Raw genomic sequence first — 22013 nt, forward strand, 5'->3', positions numbered from 1 at the left:
GCTTCAATCCAAAGTTCCACTATCGGTAGTTCCCGTTATTCTCTGTCCTCATTAGCGCTTATTATTGTCAAACTTTAAAATTTTAACTGTCAGGTGGGCGTATAGGGATATCTCATTATGGGTTTAATCTGCATTTCCCCGATTACTAAAAAAATAAGGCACCTCTTGCCACAGTTATTGGCCATGTGAATTTCCTTCTACGTGATGTGCCTGTTCAAATCTTTTGCCATCTTTATTGTCAAATTTTAAATTTTTTAAAATAAATTTTTTATCTTCATCAAAATTTTGCTTGACACAAAAGTATATCCATGTTCCAAGGTACCTCTGCTTACCTGAGGACTATATACAGTTCAAGGCAAAATGTCTTAAGTTCTATAAGCTTGGAAATGATTGTTTTTTGTATTTCACATCATTGAAAAGATAACAGTAGAGGTTCACAGAAAGATACCTATCCAGATCTATTTTTCTTGTCTCCATTTTCCAAATCTAACATCCTTTCATTGAATTTTGCTCCCTCTGTTTCCCTATATTTTCATAGAGAACAAACATACCCTTATACATCACAGTCCTTTGTTAAAATCACCAACTACAGACAAGGTCATTTATTATTCTATTCTGTGTCTCTCAGCACCATGTGTTGTATGCATTGCTACAAGTTAGCTAAATGTCAGTAATGAAGTGGTGCCTCGATTATGTATATGACAATGCAGCTGAGATATTATTAAGTAAAATACGTATATATGGCTCTAATAGTTATGCATATCTTAAAAAAAAAAAACAAAACAGCTCACCCAAGCCTGAGCTCTAGCTTTTGCTCACCTTATCTCCTTTAGACATTTCGGTATGAGCTCACTGGCAAAGAGTGAAGCCCATATAATCTACCATTAAATAAATTATTCAGTAATCTGTGATGCCCTTGTAACATGAGAATCCCCTATTAAAAAAATAAATAGCTGCACTGCCTACGGAGGCATGTGCCTACTATATATAGTCTTTATAGAAGTTGCTTTGCTAGTGAACCCAATTAGGCCTCCCTGGTAATCTACAGAATTGATGTTTGTTGCAGGGTTTTATACTAAGCCATTCATTACACACTTATGTGTGGGTGTGTGATGCATACACACACACCCAGAGGACCAACAGAGAAAGCCCAAGCAGGTGTGAGTTATTTGTTAGAGCTGTCTCATTTTCCCCCTTAACACATTAGACACTCAAATAAGGACAAAATGACTACAGGTCGTCTGTAGATTCAATGATATGCATTTCTGGCTGTATCCAAGCAACTGGGTCTCTATTTTTTTCAAAGTGAACATTCAGTTGTCTGCTAAAAACATCGATTTCCCTCCCAGACAAATAAAAACTTGGACACGGAGTTTCCCCTCTTACCTCTCATTTTTCCCCAGGGGCGAGTATGATGGCCGGAAAGCTGGTGTGGGACCTGGGCTACGTGGAACTGAGGAATCGAGGTGGAAGCTTACAGATCAGAACTGGGCAGAGAGGCTGAATGAATTCTCATTCTGGAAGGGCTGGAAGAGATATAGTCAGATGTCTATTTCTCATAGTTTAATTTTTTGATTAGAAAAATATTTTATGAATATAGAAACATAATTGGTACTTGGACAAAGCAATTCCCTTTATAATGGACCCATGAAGGCGAGAATAGCCCGTTAACTACACTATTCATGCAGTATATGTCACGTTAACTTCTGAGTTGACAATTACTGAAGATTTTTCAACATTGTGCATCAAGTCATCTATCAAAAGCAGACAGTGATAGAATTCTAAGCATATTGAAAAAAAGGGTGGATTGACAAGTGAAATGGAATTACGTGAAAAGCAGCAGAAATTTGGTGGAAAATTGGAATTTTTCCAACACTCCACACAGTTGTTTAATAGTAAAGAAGCTTCTGACAAATAATACACAAGACAGAGAAAGACACAGTATGACATCACTTATATGTAGAATCTAAAAAACTACAACAAACTAGTGAATATAACAAAAAAGAAGCAGACTCACAGATATAGAGAACAAACTACTGGTTACCAGTAGGGAGAAGGAAGTGGGGAGGGGCAAGGTAGGGGTAGGGGATTAAGAGGTACAAATTACTATGTATAAAATAAATAAGCTACAAGGATATACTGTACAACATGGAATATAGCCAATATTCTATAACTATAAATGGAGTATAACCTTTAAAAATTGCAAATCATTGTATTGTATACCTGTAACTTATATAATACTGTATAGCAACTATAGTTCAATTAAAAAAAAGAAGTAAGAAAATAAAATAATGTATTAGGGGAAAAAACAATACACGAAAGCTGCACAAATCAGTTTACAATTAAAAGTTGAAATATAAAGATAGATTTAAAAACTTAAATTACCACAATGAGATTTCACTACACACCCATCAGAATGACTAAAATAGGAAGTACCGTAGTGACAATATCAACTGCTGGCCAAGATGTACAGAAACTGAATCACTCATACATTGCTGGTGGAGAACATTTTGGTAGTTTCTTACAAAGCTAAATATGCAACTACCACATGACCCAGCAACTGCACTCTTGGGCAATTATCCCAGAGAATAAAAACTTATGTTTTAACTTTACAGAAAAACCTGTATATGAGTATTCATAGCAGCTTTATTCATAATAGCTTCAAACTGAAAACAACCCAGATGTCCGTCAGTGGGTAAATGGTTAAATTAACTATGGTACATCCATACCTTGGAATACAACCCAGCATAAAAAGGAACAACTTATTAATATATGCAAAAATTTGGATGGATCTCAAGGGAGCTGAGTCAAAAAAGCCAGTCCCAAAAGGTTACATAGGTTATGATTCATTTATATATCATTCTTAAAACAACAAAAATATAGCAATAGAGAACAGGTTGCCAGCGGTTAGGGCTGGGGGGTGGAGGAGGGAGCAAGAAGAAGATGTGGGGGGTTAGATGTCGGGGGCAACACAAGAGATAGTGATTGATAAACAAACCTCCACATGTGATAAAATAGCAAAGAACTCATACACACACACACACACACACACACACGATGAAGGAAACATGAATAAGATCTGGGGATTAGACCAATGTCAATATCCTGACTCTGATATTGTACCATAGTTTTGCAAGATATTACCACTGGGGAGGACTGGGCAAAGAGCTCATGGTATCTACCTGTATTATTTGTTACCACAGCATGTGAATCTACCTCAAAATAAAGTGTTCAATTAAATTTTTAAAATTAAATGCAATCTGGTATTCTCACAATAGGCATCTGTTAACCTTATTGTAGACAGAAAGAATTCAGATGTGCCGCTATAGAAAGACCAGTGGAGAGGCACCACAGCCTGGAAAAAGTTCAAAGTGGAGGACAAAAGCAGAGGCTGGAGTTATTCCTGCACCTGTGTGTGTGTGTGTGTGTGTGTGTGTGTGTGTGTGTGTGTGTGTGTGTGTCAAGGGAAGGTATCAGCAGAGGTTATTTTTGGGGTTCCAGGGCAGGGTGAAGAGGGAGCTCTTAGAAATAGGGATCTGCTGCATGCCAGTGAGGAAGCTTCCAGAGGCAAAGGAGGGGGACAGATGGCAGCTCCCAATGGGGCCCAAGTTCCAACCATGAGTTGTTTTTTTTTTGCGGTATGCGGGCCTCTCAATGTTGTGGCCTCTCCCGTTGCGGAGCACAGGCTCCGGACGCACAGGCTCAGCGGCCATGGCTCACAGGCCCAGCCGCTCCACGGCATGTGGGATCTTCCTGGACCGGGGCACGAACCCGTGTCTCCTGCATCGGCAGGCGGACTCTCAACCACTGCGCCACCAGGGAAGCCCCAACCATGAGTTTTCCAACTTAAGTAATTCAAACGTACACCATTAGATAGAGCTAAAATTACTCCAGCTGCTGGAACCCAAACTTTTCTCCATGTGTGTGAGTGTGTGTGTGTGTGTGTGTGTGTGTGTGTGTGTGTGTGTGTATGTGATGGATTCAAACCACAGTGGATTATCTTTGGGTGGCTGTGTATTAGTCACCACAGCTTCAATTGTGTTTCTGTTTGGTTATCAAACTGCAATTCCACTGATACCCTCTCCATGAGTGTATTCTCTGTGAGCAACATGAAAAGGAGCTCAGGTTGAATTGCAAACTTGTCCTGAATTTATAATTATAATATGACCTTCCTTATTCAGGCCTCAATTAACTCAGCTTTAGGATAATCCACAGTGAAGAAAAAGTTGAAAAAGAAAGAAAAGAAATGGGGTGAGTCAAGGCAGGCACTGGAGTCTGTTCTCTTAGACCTTGGGTGAGCTCAGCGGAACCTTAAGACCTGGGCTTACTCTGGGCCTCACCCCATCCCAGAGCCAGATGTGAGTGGAAGGGACTGATAATAACCTACTGACTGGTTAGAGTGGGGCTAGGAATCTAGGAGATTAGTGAGAAAAACAAAATAAACTTAGTACTTAGCATTCTGTTCAAGATTGCAAACTTCAATACTGATTTTTTAATAGCATTTCACAACCTGTACCTTACTGGTTCTTTATTCCCACTTCAGAAAGCAAGCAGGTTCTACAGCATATGTTTCTTAATAGCTCTAGTTCTGATTATCTGTCATCTTGGTTCATTTGCTGTCCTTCAAGCACTCATTGTTGTCCTGTGTTTAAAAGACACTTGATGTACTTTATTTAGATATCTTAATAAACCTCTATCAGGAATCTTCAGGTTGAACAGTGAGGTTTATATTTTTCACTCTCCTGATGGCCCACCAGAGTAAAATAGATGGCTTGGGGTAAATATGGCAAAAAGATGAGTTTTGGCGCCAGACAGATCTGCACTTGCCAATTCTGTGACCTCATCAAGTTATTTAACTTCTCTGAATCTGTACGGCAAAACAGTTAAAAGTACAGGCTTTAGGAAGATGTGGTACATATATACAATAGAATATTACTCAGCCATTAAAAAGAATGAAATAATGCCATTTGCAGCAACGCTGATGGACACAGATATTGTCATACTGAGTGAAGTAAGTCAGACAGAGAAAGACAAATATTGTATGATATTGCTTATATGTGGAATCTAAAAAAAATTATAGAAATGAACTTATTTACAATACAGAAACAGACTCACAGACTTAGAGAACGAACTTATGGTTTCCGGGGGAAGGGTGGGGGCAAGGGATAGTTAGCAAGTTTGGGATTGACATGTACACACTGCTATATTTAAAATGGATAACCAACAAGGACCTATTGTATAGCACAGGGAACTTTGCTCAATATTATGTAACTACCTAAATGGGAAGAGAATTTGAAAAGCATAGATACATGTATATGTATAACTGAATCACTTTGCTGTACACCAGAAACTAACACAACATTGTTAATCAACTATGATCCAATACAAAATGAAAAGTTAAAAAAATTTTTTTAAAAACCAAAAAAAGTATGATATGCACCAAGGGGAGAGAAATTTTGTGAACTTTGTATATTTCACCCAGAAAAGACCAGCAATGCATTGTTATTATATCAATGGGATTCAATTATATAAAATAAAATGTGCTCTATAAACATTAAAAAAAGTACAGGCTTTAGGATCAGACCACCTGATTTGAATCCTAGCACCACTACATACTGCCTGGGTGTCCTTGAATAAATTGCTGAACTTCTTTAAACCTTAGTTTCTTTACCTGTCAAACACATGTCACAGCTAGTTTCCCTCCTTCCTTGGTAATAAACTCTTGGTTTTTAGCTGCACACATGGCCTTCTAAATAGAGACCATATTTTTCAACCTCCCATGTAGCTGGGTGTGGCTATGTGACTACCTTCTAAAATATCATGTGCAATTTCTGGGAAGCATACTTAAAGGAAGGGCGTGTGCTCTTCTTCACCTCTTCCTTCTTCTTGTCTCCTGGAATGCAGATATGATTGCTGGAGCTAAGGAGTTTTCTTAGACCATGAAAATGAGGGCCAATGGAGGGTTGTCCGGAACCAGGGCCCAGAGGTCCATGGGGCCCAATCCTGGGCTATGAAAAGAGCTCAGCACTGCCAGCTCTGACCTGGAGCACCATGCCAAGCTTCCCCGCTAGTCAGCTGGAGGACCTGGAGCCCACCAAGGCGGAGCACAAATGCAGAGAAAGTCCTCGCCATAATAACGGCATGGAAAGAAGAAAGATGGCAGAGGAAAGATTCCAGTTGACCTGATTCTCTACACAGAAAATGCTGAAGGCAACCCCCCACCAAAAGAAAACAAAACAAAACAAAACTCAGGAAACTCAGTTCAATTGCAGGGTACAAACTTCATCGATGCTACAGAAATTGGTTGCCATTCTGTACACTCACAACAAACTATCCGAATGAGAAAGGAAGAAGACAACCCCATGGACAATGATGGTAACAACACAAAGAAAATACCTAGGAGTCCCTCTAACCCATGACCTACAAGACCCGAAACTCAGAAAATGGGATGAGAGACATATCAATGAAAGAAAATGAAGACGACACACACCCAACATGGAAAGATAGGTGATGCTCAAAGGTCAGAAGAGTCCGTCTTGTGCAAATGATTCCATGCCCCCAAGGCAATCCATAGAGTGGATGCCATTCCTCTCAAAATACCCACAGACTTTCTCAGACAAGTATAACCAAGAATTCCGAAATGTGTCTGGAAACACAAAAGAACCTAGAGAGTGTCCATATGCTCTTCAGAAAGAAGTGCAGATTTCAGATGTCCCACGCTGCCTGATTTCCAACTAGACTGCAAACCTACCATCATTAAGACAGCATGGTATTGGCACACAAGACATCCACATAGATCCAAGGAATAGAACAGAGAGCCCAGAGAGAAAGCCACGCTTGTGTGGTCAATTCGTCTCTGACAAAGGAGGTGAGAAGGTCCCATGGAGACAAGATAGCTTGTGCAATGAATGGTGCTGGGGAAACTGGACTGCCCCATGCACAAGCATCACACTGGATTCCTTTCTCGTACCACCTACAACAAGAACCTGACACTAAATCGACTACTGCAACGTAAAACCTAAAGCCAGGCCAGGCCTAGAAGAAACCCATAGGCAGTACGTTCTTGGACCTCAGTCTTAGAAACATGTCTGTGGATCAGTCTCCTCGGGCAAGGGAAACAGAAGCACAATAAAGCCAGTTGGGGCTCCAGGCGACTGAAAAGGGTTTTCGACGGCACAGGCAAAGTAGCCGCACGACGAAAAGGCAGTGGAGCTCATGTGAGAGAACACTGATTTGCAAACGATGTAACTGAGACGGGGGATCATCTGGAAAACAGACTGAGAAATTGCACAATGCAAGCCTTCAAGACACAAAAACCCTAACCCGAAGCTTAACCCTAACAATGTATGTGTGTTTACATATGTGCACCTGTAGGTATTCTATACGTAATATACCTAGATTATATATAGTAAAAAAAAAAGAAAAGAAAAAAAAAGAAAATGAGGGCCACATTCTAGGGCTGGCAGAGTTGAAAGCTGAAAGAAGCTGCTGTCCCTGAACAGTTTGAACTTATTTTTAAGTTTTAATGTGAGAGAATACAACCTGTGTATTTAAGCCACTGTTAACGCAGGTTTTTTGTCACATGTATATGAACCTAATCCTAACTGCTGTAATAAGAATCAAAATAGATACCAAGGAACATGAATGAAAAAGGACCTTCAAAAACTCTTTCCTCCATTAAAAACAATGAGAAAACTTGCCAAAATGGTCAGAATCAACTCTTTCCAAAACTCTGAAAATTAACAAAAGGTGTTTTGGTTAGCCTATTTATTCAATCCATAGGTATCTATTCAAGAAAAACCACTGGATCTCAGTAAGAACATCAAACTTTGTGACATTTTAACATGACCCCTCTCCAGCTCCATGGTGACCTTGAAAACCAAAAGCTTCCAATCGTGGTGAAAACTAGAAACCTGCCAGCCACTGGAGTGAGCAAAACAGGATTGAAGCACCTTTAAAACCTCATCCCCAGAGAATGGTCATTATTTGAGTTGTCTGGTGATTTTCTGAAAAACCCCACTGGCAAGGCTATCTCTATTTGACCTACCTTGGAGCTCACTCAGTGTGAAAAGCCTTTTACTCTGATATGTTTGTTGACAACAATTAGAGGCAATTATTTAACTTTACGGCTACCTAAAGCAATGGGTAACAGTGGGGCAAACAATAAGCTAAGCAAAAAGTTTAAAAGGAAAAACTGTGGAATGAAATGTTTATAGGAGCTTTGAAAAACCCTGACACATTCTCAGGAATCTACAAGGTCATGTGCATATGTTGGGCTGTGCACATGTTCGGCAAATACCTGAGAAGGCCCTAAAGTCTCACCTCTGGCTGACCTTGAAGCTCTGAAAAAGGAGGAAGTAAAGGCTAAGACAGAGTTGTCAACTGCCTGGCTTAGTATTGAAGGTGTGCTTCAACATTCACACAGAGTCCTCAGCAAAGACTGGGAGACTTATTAGTTCTAGGCATTTAAAGAAATCTCTGTGCAATCATTAGATGACCACTAAGCCAATTAAGCAGAGACTTCAGTGGCCAACTTAACAAAGAAAACAGACTTAGTTCAGAAAAGCCACTAAACAAACAAACAACACCAAATAGCAGCAGCAAAACAAACCTGGGAAGGGTGGAAAATCTGATTTCCAGAGTTGTCACATTATATTATTTAAAATATCTAGTGTTCAACAAAATATTACCAGACAAGTAAATAAGCAAGAAAGTACAGTCCATACACAGGAAAAAGCAATCAATAGAAACTGTCCCTGAAGAAGTCCAGATATTGGATTTACTAGATGAAGACCTTAAATCAGTTATTTTAAATATATTCAAAGAACTAAAAGAAGTCATGTCTAAAGAACTAAAGTATAAGAATTATATATCACCAAAAGAACTAAAGTATAAGAATTATGTATCACCAGATACAGAATATTAATAAAGAGATAGAAATTTCATATACATACATACATACATACAAAGAACCAAATAGAAATTCTGATGTTGAAATGGAAAATTCACTAGGGGAGCTCAAAAGACAATGTGAGCAGGCAAAAGAAAGAATTAGCAATCTTGAAGATAGGTCAATTGCAATTATCCAGTCTCAGGAACAGAAAGAAAAAGAATGAAGAAAAATGGATAGAACCTCAAAGACATGTGTGGGACACCATTAAGTGTACCAACATATGCATAATTGGAGTTTCAGAAGGAAAAGAGAAAGGGCAAAAGAACCTTTGAAGAAATAATGGCTGAAAACATCCCAAATTTGATGAAAAACATCAATCTATTCATTCAAGATGTTCAGCAAACTCCAAGTAATATAAACTCAAAATACCCACACCTGGACACATCAAAATCAAACTGTCAAAAGCCAAGGCAAAAAGAGAATCTTGAAAACAGCAAGAGAGAATTGACTCATCATATACAAAAGATCTTCAATGAAATTAACACTTACTCCAATTAAAAGGCAGATATTGGCAGAATGGATAAAAATAAACCAACATGATACAACTATATGCTTTCTATAAGAGACAAATTTTAGACACAAATAAGTTGAAAGTAAAACAATGGAAAGGATATACCATGTAAACAGTAACCAAAAGAGAGCTGGAGTAACTATACTGATATCAGATAAAACATTACATAAATTAATTACACTATGTTTTTTTGTTTTTTTTTTTTTGCTGTACGCGGGCCTCTCACTGTTGTGGCCTCTCCTGTTCTGGAGCACAGGCTCCGGACGTGCAGGCTCAGCGGCCATGGCTCATGGGACCAGCCGCTCTGCGGCATGTGGGATCTTCCCAGACCGGGGCATGAACCCGTGTCCCCTAGCATTGACAGGCGGACTCTCAACCACTGCGCCACCAGGGAAGCCCTAATTACACTATGTTATACTAATATGTGACAAAATTGTTGCTAGGGAAAAAGAAGAAAATTTTATAATAATAAAAGGGTTAATCTATAAAAAGATAAAACAATTACAAATGTATATGTACTTATCAACAGAGTCCCAAAGTACATGAAGCAAAAAAGACAGAATTGAAAGGAGAAATAGATAATTCAACAATAATAGTTGGAAACTTCAAAACCTCACTTTCAATAATAAATATAAAAATGAGACAGAAGATCAACGCAATAGCAGAAGACTTGAACAGCAGTATAAACCAACTAGACTTAACAGATATTTGTAGAATGCTCTACACAACAACAGCAAAATACACATTCTTCTAAAGTGCACATGGATCTTTCTCTAGGATAGCCCACATGTTTGGCTATAAATAACTCTCAATAATATTAAAAGGGTTAAAATCATACAGAGTAAATTCTTCAACCACAATGGAATGCAATTATAAACCAGTAACAGAAGGGAATTTGGGAAATTCACAAATATGTAGAAATTACACAACATATTCCTAAATAACCAATGGATCAAAAGAAAAAATAAACAGAGAGAGAGAGAGAGAGAGAAGGAAAGAAAGAAAGAAAAGAAAAAACAAGGGAAATTAGAATAAAGATTCTGATATGAATGTAAATGAAAACACATCATACTAAATCTTATGGGCTACAACAAAGAACATTCATAGAAGGAAATTTGTAACTAAATATTTTAAAAGAAGAAAGATCCCAAATCAATACATAATCTTCCACCTTAAGAAACTTGGAAAACAACAAATGAAACCCAACACAAGCAGAAGGAAGAAAGCAATAAAGATGAAAGTGAAAATAAATAAAATATAGAGAAGAAAAAAATTAACAAAACAAAAAGTTGGTTTTTTGAAAAGACTAAAAAATTGACAAACCTTTAGCTACACTGATCAGGAAATAAGAGAGAAAGCTCAAATTATTAAAATCAGGGATGACAGGGATTACATTGACCTTACAGAAATTAAATAAAAATAGGGGAATACTATGAACAGTTGTATTCTAACAAATTAGATAACCTAGATGAATGGACAAATTCCTGGAAAGATACTATCAAAACTGACTCAAGAAGAAACAGAAAATCTGACTAGACCTATGACAAGAGATTGAATTGGTAATTAAATATCCCCCCTCCCAACACACACACACACAAAAGCCCTGAACCACATGGCTTCACTGGTGAATTTTACCAAAAGTTTATAGGAAAGTCAACACCAATCCTTCACAAACTCTTCCAAAATATAGAAGAGACAGGAACACTTCCTAACTCTTTCTATGAGGACAGTAGTACCTTGATACCAAAACCAGACAAAGACATCACAGGAAAAAAACCAAACAAACAGGAAACTGAATCCAGCAATATATTAAAAGATTATATTAAATTATGTTTTATAATATATATTAAATGACATAGTAAATGTAAAAGGCAAGCACATAGTAAGTACTCCAGCAACGCTCATTTCTCTTCTGTTTTCCCATGAATGAGTGTGAAAGAATCACCACTGTTCATCAATCTGGTTTCCCTCTTCTATGTAAAACAATCCTCATTATTTGTGAGTTCCATATTTGCAAACTCACCTACTTACTAAAATTTATTTGTAATCCACAAATCAATACTCATGTTGCTTTCATGCTCATTCATGGACATGAGGAGAGTGGTAAAACATTTGAGTTGGCTGACACACATGTTCCCAGCTGAGGTAAAACAAGCTTTCTTGTTTCAGTTCTTATACTATAAACATGTATCCTTTGTGGGGGGGTTATCTAGTGATTTTTTTCCCCACATTTTTGTGCTTTTTGTTGGTGATTTCACTGTTTAAATGATTCCCAAGTATAATGCTGAAGTGCTGTCTAGTGTTCTAAGGACATGAAGGCTGTGATATGCCTTATGGAGAGAACACATTGTATTAGATAAGCTTCATTCAGGCATGAGTTATAGTGCTGTTGGCCATGAGTTAATGTTAATGAATCAACAATATATATTAAGTAAGGTGTCTTTAAATAGGTACTCTCATAAAACAACATTATTATTGATCAATTGATTAAAATGTTGTATCCAGAGGCTCATAGGAACTTAACCTTGTATTTCCCCTAGGAGCAATGGTTTAATATTTTCTATTTGCAATGACTTTATAGAACGTTACTACCATAAATAACAAGAATCAAATGTTCATGTATCCTGCTGTAATAGATTCAAACACATGGCTACAATATTTGCAACTCCTTCCACCAAGAGACTATTTCCCCATACCTTGAATCTGGGCTGGCCTTGTTACTGGCCTTGCTTGACCAATAGAATGTGGCAGAAGTGTTGTGCAAGTTCTGGAGCCTGGGTTCAAGAGACCTGGCAGCTTTTGCCTTTGTCCTCATGGACCACTGTCCTGAGACTAACATGTAAGGAAGTCAGCTGAGTCTACTGGAGGATGAGAAGCCACATGAAGACCTGAGGCACCCCAGCCAACAGCCAGCACGAAATGCCGGACATGTGAATGAGGACATCTAGGACTTTTCAGCCCAGCCGATCCAACCAAGTACAGCTGCACAAGTAAGCTCAGGCAAAACCAGCAAAGAAGTTGCCCATTCAACTCACAGAATCCCAAGAAATTATAAACGGTGTTATTGAAATCATAAGTTTGCAGTGGGGTTTTGTTTTGTTTTGTTTTTTACAGGAGCCAATATCTGATACACCTGCCTGCTCAGCGTTCAGTGTGGCTACGGGACTTGCTTTTGCAAATTAAATATGACGCATGCCACCTCCATTTATTTGCTCTTCCTTGCTTTTTCTCTGCTGTGGCAATCAGGGAAACATGCATTGATAAGGAAGAGCCTTAAGATCAAAGGCTCTTGGAACACTGAGTCAACATGTGAGGATAGTTGCTCTGGATAACTGTTCAGACCTCAGATATGGTGTGAGCCATAAATAAACTTTTGTTGCACAAATCCTAAGATGTGAGGGCTGTTTGTTACTATAGCATATCTAGCCTATCCTGATCAACACAGTTGAGATAGCTGGACTGGAGATTTAAACAGACATTTTCTATACAAGGTATTTTTCCCACCCGCCCAAGAATTTCTAGACCCATTCAGAAAAAGGAATTTAGGCTGATAGTTCAATGCAAAGTTGGTTCTCTAGGATTAATTACAAATATTAATCAGTCTCTTTGAATCCATTCATTCCACATACATCTGTTGGCATCCTTACTGGTTAATTGTACAAAAGACATTCCTGAGCCACCCTGGTGCTAATGTAATAGCTCTTTGGAGAAAAAAAAGGTGATCCTGAACCAGGTCAGTAGATACAGCATGCAGAGGAGAACAGAACACCGGTCAGCTGACCTTGCTGTCTTTGCTGAGCTGTGTCCCATTATCATAGTCAAGTTCACCTTACAGCTCAACTAGCTTGCAACAATTTTCTCATGTGTCAAATGAAATGAGAAGTAAAATGTGCCCTGAAATCTAAATGGCTGATAAAAACCATGGTCCTTAAAAATAGATACAGTCATTTAAGACCTGGTTACCTTCCCTGTCTTTGATATGTTAATATACTACATAGGAATATATGTGAATATGGATAAATATTTGCATCTTTATTTTAAAAAAATACACAGCAAAACCTCTAGTTATCTCTATAGGTGGAGCCCTGCATAGGGGCAGACACTAGTTAGGTTTGCAAGTTATAGCACTACCATGGTCTGAATGTTTGTGCCCCCGAAATTCATGTTAAATCCTAAAGCCCAGTGTGATGGTATTAGAAGGTGGGGCCTTTGGGAGGTGATTAAGTTGGAAGGTCAAAGCCCTCATAATGGGATTAGTGCCCTTTTAATAAAAGAGGCCCCAGAGAGATAACCTAGCCCCTTCTGCCATGTGAGGATACAAAGAGAAATCTGACCTGGAGGAGGGTCCTCACCCGACCATGCTGGCACCCTGATCTCAGGCTTCCAGCCTCCAGAACTGTGAGAAATAAATTTCTATTGTTTATATGCCACCCAGTCTGTGGTATTCTGTCATAGCAGCTGAGTGGATTGAGACAAGCAGTTGGTGGGTTTCTACACAAAACACCCTTAGCTTAACAAGGTGGGGCTGTGTTAACAAGAAAGGAAGAGCCTCACTGCTGAGAAAGTTAGACATGGGCTTATCTCTGGCTATCACACTGTAAAGACAGAAGATGGACTTACATGTGAGATAGGAGAGGGTTGAGGACATTAAACAGTGCTTGACAAATTTTGGATACACATGGACTAACAATGAATGCCAGTATTCCACGTTGTGGTTAATGTCTTTGGCTGCTTCAGATTGGTGTCTGTTAACATTGGAATTTATACCACTGGAAGAGCCAGGTGTTTCTGGATTTCCTTATAATTTGTTTCACCAAGTGGAAATTGTTCACTATCTTTTCTGCAGAACAATAGCAGCGCCTTCCTATGGCTACAGTCCTAGCCTCTGTACTAGTGCAATTCATTTTCCCAAACTGCTTGGCCCACGGTTTCTACTGATTCTGGCCAGAGCCTTCTTCCTTTGCCAGCTACCCCTTTCCCTACAGTTCTGGATGTTGTCAGCCAAAGTTTAGGACACTGGCAAGGATTCAGCTTGAGCCAAACCAGAAGAAATGGATTTGAATTTGAGCTAAAAGAGGAATGATTTGGAATAGGCATAAAGGAAGAATTCTTGATAAACACTTATCTTCAGATTTGGAAACCGATGCCCTGATGAGTTAGGCCAGCCACAGACCCCCTCTTCTGTGATGAAATCCTCCATGTGTGACCTGCTTGTGACTAAGTACAGTTGGGCTGCCGCTGCTTCCTTTCATGCCCAACCAGTCCCATCCCACTTCTGCCACTCCTCCCCCCACCCCATTAACTCCAAAAGCACCAACTAGTAACAAAAATCTGACTGAAGCTTTCATGGAGAAGCAAAGAAGGGTACATGCACACCACTCAGCCACAGTCCATCCCCTTTAGCATCTCTGCCCCCTCTCTGAAGTTCCTCTCCCAACCTCTTTTTCTACCTCTCCAGCCCATGCTCACTCCACTTCCATCCCCCAGATTCCCTCTCAGAATGCCACCACCTTGCACAGTCCCCTGAGAAAAACAAACCAGCAGAACAACATTCAGCATAATAAAAGATCTGGAGGTCCCCCATCTGGCCATCAAGCCTCTGGGGATGGAGGTGGAGGGTAAGCCTCAGACTCCCACGAGGGGAGCCCCAAAACATGAGGTTGAGTTCGGGGTGACCCTGGCCCTTTCTTCAGCTCTGAACTCTGGGGCAGATCATGGCACCCCGAGGCTCCCTCAACCAGCTAGGAAACATTGGTTCAGGCCTCCCCTGAGCTCAAGGGAGGAGGTTGGCCGTGTGGTCTTGGGTTGGTCTCTAGTGGCCACACGGTTCTGCGGTGAATCAAAGAAATCGTGTTACCAAGAATACAATCACCTGCTAGAAGCCAAGACGCTTTCCCTGGAGACAGAAGTTCTTGTGAAAATCAAGAATAAAGGGAAGAGGGACAGGTGAAAATGATGGCAGCAATATTCAACAGAAAATACTAGGAACTAAAAGACACAGTTTCTCATTTGATCTGACCTCAGACTGGCTGTTTGGGACCTTGGGAAAAATCACTCGGGTTTTTTTTTTTCCTCCACTTCCTCCACTGTAAAAATGGAGGTGCCCTTCCTACCTCATAGGGGTCATTGGGAGGCTAAAATGAGACAATGCGAAGGAAAGGGTGTTGAGCGAGAAAAGGCTTAGCAGTGAAACAAACAAGCTAACCTGCATTTCTTTTGAGCCCGAATATAGACTCCGGGATACAGTCAGACCAGCTTTTCCCATGCAAGTTGTTATGGTTCCCGACTTGTTAGTACTTGTGCAGAGCTTACTCATTGTTTGAAAAGAAAGCTCCTTTTATTGTGAAATTGTGAAATCGTTGCTCTAGCAAACCATTATAGCTAAAAGAGTAGGATCACTCATATGAATGTCAGAATTCTCCCTCATAAAGTGCCAAGGCGAGGTTGTTTCAAGGGATAGATGAGCTTGAAGGAGCAAATGGGGTTGGGGCCAGAACTGAAGAGATTCTTGCTAGAAACGCAGCTGGAACCAAGCCCAGGAAGGCCTGAGAAAAGCTAGAGTGTCTCAAGAGGGATGGTAGGTGGGGCTACAGGAAGAGAGGGGAGTGCTAACAAGAGCCCGTTGCCTTCGAGAGCACACCAGAGTTTTCAAAATGCTTATGCATCTGTTATTTCACTGACTTCTCTAAAGGACCTTGTGTTGTATGCATTACGCTGACCCTCATGAAATTGCCATACCAGTTCAGAGAGGTTAAGCGGCTTTCACAAGGTCACACAGTCAGTAGTAGAGCATGGCAAAGAAATGAGGTGGGGTAGTCTGGGACATGAGGACATTTGAATCTTTTTCCCTCACAACTTCTCCAGGACTCTCCTTTCCACTGTCATATGTTGCTAAAGGCAGATGCCAGTCTCAAGAGAGGAGTAAGTTGTAGATGTCACTTGGAGGTCTAGTAGGGCCAAAGTTTCAGTGGAAAGACAAACAAACAAACAAGAAGCCTAACTTTTTTTTTTCTTTAATCCCTAACTCCTTGTTTATCACCGAACCAAACTCAGTTTATGTGTCTCGCAGGTCTGCTCGCCCACCTGTCCTCTGTCTTCAGCAGCTACTGCTAATAACCTGGGGTGAACACTGGGCTTCTGCATGTTTTTTACTTGTCTGACACCAAGCCCAATCTGAATGAATGAAGCGTGGGGTCCGGGGTCCAGCTTCCCCGGTGACTGCTTACAGGAGACAGGTAACACACTCAGAACTGCGGAGGAATTAACACGCCATGGAGAGAATCTTGTGACCAGAGAAAGACAGGAGACAGGAAGGAGCCCGCAGATAAAGTCCTTTTTCTTCCTCTTCCTACTCTGAGCTGTGGACGGATCCCCTTGGCCTGTCTGGAAGACATCCTGTGCGACCAAGCTCAAGGCTGCATCATCTTGTGCAGCCTTACATTTCCTTCCTTTCCCCTCACCCTTGATATTGCGCCTTGATGCCTTGATATTGCGCCTCCCAATTAAGCCTCAACACAAACTTTGCCACGATACTTTTCTCTAGGAAGTTGAGGTAATCCCTCTGACCCTAACCCCCATTTCCTACCTCGTCTGTGGAAGGATCCCATCATCTCCGCGAAGTCTTTGGACTAAAGGCACAGGGCCGCTTCCCTTGGTGAAGTCTAGATCCAGGGTAGGATCAGCAGCATTTACGAAGCTGCCATTCCGGGCGGAAGCCTGAACCAGGTGCTCTGGATGAACACAAAGCCAGCTGGAGGCAACTTCTCAGGTGAGGCTCCCTGGGTAAAATGGTTCTCTAAGGCCCACAGGGACCACCCACAAAGAACGGCCCTCATTAACACAAATGAGACAGCTCTGTAAGAAAAGAGGGGCTTCGTGCTGCAGAGCAACTAAGCCCGTGCGCCACAGCTACTGAGCCTGCAAGCCACAGCTACTGAGCCTGCGCTCTAGAGCCCGTGAGCCACAGCTACGGAGCCTGCAAGCCACAACTACTGAGCCCATGAGCCACAACTACTGAGCCCGTGTGCCACAACTACTGAAGCCCGCACGCCTAGAGCTGGTCCTCTGCAACAAGAGAAGCCACCGCAATGAGAAGCCCATGCACCGCCATGAACAGTAGCCCCTGCTCGCCACAACTAGAGAAAGCCCGCACACAGCAGCAAAAACGCGACGCAGCCAAAAAATAAATAAATTTTAAAAAAGAAAAAAAGGAAAGAAAAGAGGAGCTTCAAGTTAGAATCTCTAAAACTAGGGAGCCATTTATATCCAGAAATGATCCATGTCTATAAAATGAGATTAATGCTCCCCCCACTTAAATAGTGAATAGATGAAGAAGAAAAATAACCTTGACACTTGTATGTGACAATCCATTATGTACATAAAAAAAAAAGTCCCAGGATCACGATCCCCATGTAGTCAAGGCATTTTTAAAGCCCCCAGCAGAGGGTTCTGGAAATGTCAGGTGCCGTTGTTATCCCCAAGTGGGTTTGGGACATAAAAGAAAACACTTTGGGATCAGCCATGGTTTCCACGCTCTGTCCTCCTGCAGGAATCTGTCACACTTCGCATTTGGTAACTTTACCCGGCAGGGCCATGCAGAGGCCGAGTTTGAGGCCAGGGCACAGCTGTAACCTGAGCCTTCCCAGGGAGTGGCCCTGGCTTGTCCCCAGGGAGAGAGCTGCTGTCAGGAGAGCAGAGCCAGCTGGAGCCAGAAGGAGGTGACACAGCCCAGGCCCCCTCCCTACACGTGTGAGAGCCGCATCCTGCTGGAAAAGTGGGCTCTGGCCTGGATGCAGACCAGGGAGCGACGGACCCCGCTCCCTCCCGGCTTCCTTTCCTCTACCTCCACACTGTGTCCCTGGTGTCCGTCTCCTTCCCTTCCTCTCTGCTGAGGGTCTCAGGCATCTCTCCTGTACAATGTAAGCTCCACACTGACCTCCTGAGCTCCAGCTTTGCTCCCCTCTCAGCCAGGTCTGACAGTCAATACATCAGAATCATGGGGGTGGAGGTGAGGGTGGGACACACGCAGGAGTTTAAAATGCAGATTCTCAGGCCCTGCCCTGACCTAGTGAATGACACTATCCAGGTAGGGTCCAGGAGTCTGTATTTTTAACAAGTGTTCCAGAAGATTCTGCTGCAGGCTAAATCATCCTGTCCTTGGCTGCCAGTCTAATCTTATTTAAACACAGATTTGCTCCTTGCACCCACTTGGTATAGGCACTTGAAGTGGGGGATGGGAAGAGGGTGGGTGTGTCTAGAAATGCCAGGTGAACTGGTGGGATTGGCCCACCCACAGTCTCCTTATGTGAGGGACCGAGGTGCTGCCTGGCCTGGGAAAGAGCTCCTCTTAAGAGAGGCGGCAAGACAACCTTGACTGTGTGAGGAGTGCAAGCCTCAGTGAAGGCTGAGGAAAAGTTGGTGTTTGACACCGAATCGATGCCTGGCCCTGACCTAGGGAGAGAGGGAGCTGTAAGTAGAAGCTGGAAAGACCATTGCACTAAACTCTAACACACACACACACACACACACACACACACACACACACACACACATACACAGCAGCAGCAGCATTTTTTAGAGGCCCCTTTGGGAGGGCATTTCTCCCACTTCTCCAAAGGGTGACCCTAGCCCCGTAGGATATCATGTGGCCGATGATGCCCGGCTGGAGAACACGAGGACTGCTTGAATGGGAGCAATGCCTGTGACGGGACACCAGATGTCCTGCTTTAGAACGAAGGTTTCCTCCCCTCCCACATATAACCTCTACCTCCCATTTAGATTCATCAACCTCTTCCCGAAGCAGGTTAAGTCATTCCAAACTTAACCTCTACCCGCTGCACGGGGTTAGGCTGCAACTTCTGTGGCTGGTCAGACAACTGGTGATTGAGGAACTTAAACCCTTACCAGAAAAATGGAGAGCAGGAGGTCGAGGCAAGAGAGAAGCTACTAGATCCTTTGTAAACACTTCGCACTCACTACAATAAAATCACAGGATGTCACATAGACTAATGACAATATTTGTGATATTTTTGCTCATCTTTATTAATTTCCATTAGAATTTGCAGAAAAATGTCAGGACCTTCTTTCCCTATATTTTAAGGGAAATCTTTGTGAATTAATTTTGCTTTACCCCCTGTGCTATACACACTAAGGCACTGCCCTTGTTTGTTTTCTTGTTTCTTGGTTTAAATATCATCCTGTTTTTTGGGTTTTTTTTTGCGGTACGTGGGCCTCTCACTGTTGTGGCCTCTCCCGTTGCGGAGCACAAGCTCCGGACGCGCAGGCTCAGCGGCCATGGCTCACGGGCCCAGCCGCTCCACGGCATGTGGGATCTTCCCGGACCGGGGTACGAACCTGCGTCCCCTGCATTGGCAGGTGGACTCTCAACTACTGGGCCACCAGGGAAGCCCCCATCCTGTTTTTTTTAAACCCAGAATTGTGAGCTATTAGCTGTGGGACTGTTCACAGGTCTCCCAGCTGCAGCGTCACCTGGGAAAATGAGTAACTTGGATGTTTGGACAGAAAACACACACTTGTCTTCTTGCCAGGATCACAGAGTCCTCACTGCCTGAGATCTGGGCCAAAGCTCACGCATCTCTGCTTCACTCCTCCTGGATCCCACCCACGCTCAAGGCCAAGGTTGATCTCCTCCTCTTTTTTTCCTCCACTCCTTCCTGGCCATCTGCTTTCCGTCTCTAACCTCTGTGTGTTTGTTAGAACTCCTTCAGCTAAAAGCTCTGGAATCAAAGGAAGAGCTGGAGGAACCCGGGGAAGCCCTGGGACCTCAGGGAAGGCAGGTGTGGCCTTGACGCTGCCCTCTCTCAGCCCCTTATCACTTTCTCTGGCTCCTTCAAGTGGCAGAAGTTGTGGCTCAACACCAAAGAGAGGAGGGAGGGTCTGACCTTCTAACTTCCACAGAAACATCCTATGGATGGGCTTCAGGCCCCCAGCAGGGGCACAGACCCACTCCTGCACTCACCTCTGGGGAAGAAGAGGGATGCTATGACTGGTCACTCTCTTCACTCACCTCCTTACTCTCATCTGCCTATAACCCAGGCTCCACGGAATAATATTTGGAAAATGGAAATCGATCTTATCACCTCCCTACTTAAGATCCTCCAATCACTTCCCATTCCACTTAGAAGAGAATCCAGGAGTTTGGTCCTGGCCTAGAAGACCACAGGATCTGTGACGTCTCCACCTCCATCTCCTACTTTCTCCCCTCCTACAGTTCAGCTACACTGGCACCTTCTTGCTCATCCTCAGATACAACAGACTCCTACCTGCCCCAGGGCCCTGGTACTTGCTCTGTCTGGAGTGCTCTCCCCCTGGAGCCTCCCATGGCTGGCTCCTTCCCTGCTAACATGTCACGACCCCAGAGAGGCCTTCCCTAATCACCTGTGTTCCTCCATCACCCTCAATCCCCTTACCTTGCTTTATTTTCATCACAGCACAGATTGCCATCTGCATCTCTCACAATTATTTATCTACTTGTTTACAGCTGTCTCCTCCGACCAGAACATCTGCTTTAGAGCCCAGGGACCTGTTCTTCTTGTTCATGGGTGTGACCCAGCCCAGCACCTGGCACATAACTAGTGCTCAACAAATGCTTACTGTAAACAATGAATCCAGACCTGGAGGTGAGGCGGCTTAGGAAGGCTGGGCCATGGAAGTGGCACACCCACTGGCAGGCAGCTGGATCCAGGAGATAAGCGGGCCTAAGGCTTCGACAGGTGAGCAGTGTTTCCTGGCGAAAGTGGGGTGTCAGCCACCAAGAGTGGGTGCTCTCCTCTGCCACCTTTTCCAAACTCTTCGTCCCCTTCCAGTTTCCATCTCATTCCCATTCTCTGCTTTTCTCAGATTCTGTCTCATTCAAACCTGCTTTCTTACCTTTTTGATTTTATAATGCCTATTAACTAGATTTGAATATGCCAATGCTTTACTTACAATTGAGAAAGCAGCTGGATGTTAACCTGCCTTCCAATGCACAGAGATAGTTTCCTTAGCTGTTGTCAAACGTTGGAAGCACTTTTCTTTCTGGTTTTTAGGAGCCTAGTACAGTTATTACTTAGATGAATTTGCCATAAAAAAATCTTATAAAATGATACAACATAATGATATTCCTTTGTTAAGCAGCTCTCAAACCATGTAAAATGAGACGGTCAAAGGAAAAGAAGCTGACCCTTAGATATGTAACCAATTTTCTTTTGCGTCTGAATTCACGTTTGTCTGCCACATTACAAACTTCATAAAATTTCCCTTCCACAGTACCAGATTCTTAATTAAATGAATACCACTGCTGCAATTTTCTGATAAATAAAATGATCATTTCCACATGAATTAGAAATGCCAACTTGTTAATAGCTTCCCCGAGGTTTTGTTACAAAATCAGCACTGTTTTTTGTCATCGTTCAGGCATAATACATACCATGTTCCAATCTGGAAATGAGAATGTTCTTCAAGCAGTCAGTTCCCAAGTGTGGACTGGATATTCCATCAGACAGTTTTCCCCTCATTCGTATTATAATCTATGGCAACAGTTAATTGGTT

At 42.2% G+C, this 22013-nt stretch overlaps 1 long non-coding RNA gene across 1 annotated transcript in view; it reads right to left on the reverse strand.

The window, feature by feature from the left end:
- Positions 1-22013, reverse strand: part of LOC307196188 — a 93957-nt gene that overhangs the window by 63270 nt on the left and 8674 nt on the right. The window contains exons 3-4 of the long non-coding RNA XR_013831062.1: positions 21892-21991; positions 1387-1526 (exon numbers count right to left, since the gene is read on the reverse strand). This is a non-coding gene — a long non-coding RNA (uncharacterized lncRNA). The remainder of the gene's footprint in view (positions 1-1386; positions 1527-21891; positions 21992-22013) is intronic.

The sequence above is a fragment of the Stenella coeruleoalba genome, assembly GCF_951394435.1.
Source record: "Stenella coeruleoalba genome assembly, chromosome: 1".
In the NCBI taxonomy this organism is placed as follows: domain Eukaryota; kingdom Metazoa; phylum Chordata; class Mammalia; order Artiodactyla; family Delphinidae; genus Stenella; species Stenella coeruleoalba.